This window comes from Octopus bimaculoides, chromosome 4, assembly GCF_001194135.2.
Source record: "Octopus bimaculoides isolate UCB-OBI-ISO-001 chromosome 4, ASM119413v2, whole genome shotgun sequence".
Taxonomy (NCBI): Eukaryota; Metazoa; Mollusca; class Cephalopoda; order Octopoda; family Octopodidae; genus Octopus; species Octopus bimaculoides.
The window spans coordinates 14,043,679-14,044,579 of record NC_068984.1 but is presented as its reverse complement, the minus strand read 5'-3'; the positions used below and the strand labels follow the sequence as shown (position 1 = coordinate 14,044,579).

The 901-nt window shown below is 35.0% G+C and overlaps 1 long non-coding RNA gene across 1 annotated transcript in view; it reads right to left on the bottom strand.

Moving 5' to 3' along the window:
• Nucleotides 1–901, bottom strand: part of LOC106879440 (uncharacterized) — a 77,753-nt gene that overhangs the window by 1,412 nt on the left and 75,440 nt on the right. The window lies entirely within an intron of this gene.

The window sequence follows — 901 nt, the reverse complement described above, 5'->3', positions numbered from 1 at the left end:
ATATATATATATATATATATATATATATATATATATATACATACATACATCTTTATATATACCTACATGTGTATGCTATATTTGCAACTACTTTTGTCAGGTTTTACATTCTGAGGTCAAGTTCTGCCGAGTTCGACTTTGCCTTTTTGTCCCTTTCGGGGTCGATAAAATAAGTACCAGTCAAACACCGGAGTCGCTGTAATCGCCTTACCATCATTCCTTCCACCCCCTAAATTACCGGCCTTGCGCCCAAATTTGAAACTGGTATTTACTACAAAATATCTCTGCCTTTCCTTTTTTCCTCCACGTGAGTGTCTCTATACCCACTCACACGCACACGCATACACACACGCTCGCACTTATGTATACATTTATGCACAAAGCAAGTTTATTAAAGATTCTTTATGTACACACACGCATAGATATTCACTTGCATGTTTAAATGTAAAATGTATTTACTGGAAAATACTCCTAAATATTTCCTCCTGCGTTTCGAAAACAAATATGGATGACCTAAAGGCTGGAATGAAAGATGGTTCGTGCTATAGTTTAAACAGCGAACATCAAAAATCCAATTAAACACTTTCGCACCACTTATCGTTAAACCGCCTCCCATTTCCCTTTTACTGTTAGCATTCACTTCATTAGTTGGCAGACTATTAACTAGTATTAAAATTATTTTTATTAATGAAGCTACTTAGAGAACCTATTTTTTCGGGCATTATAGCATCGATTGCTCGCTGTCTTAGAACAAAAGAAATTAAAAGGAAAAGAGACAAAAAGTTAAATATTTAACATTTAAAAAAAACTACAGAAAATGCAAGACATGCGCCGCTTACACATAGAGCGACAGTCGCACGTACATTTGCATATAACCGCATACATAGTTATGGAAATATAT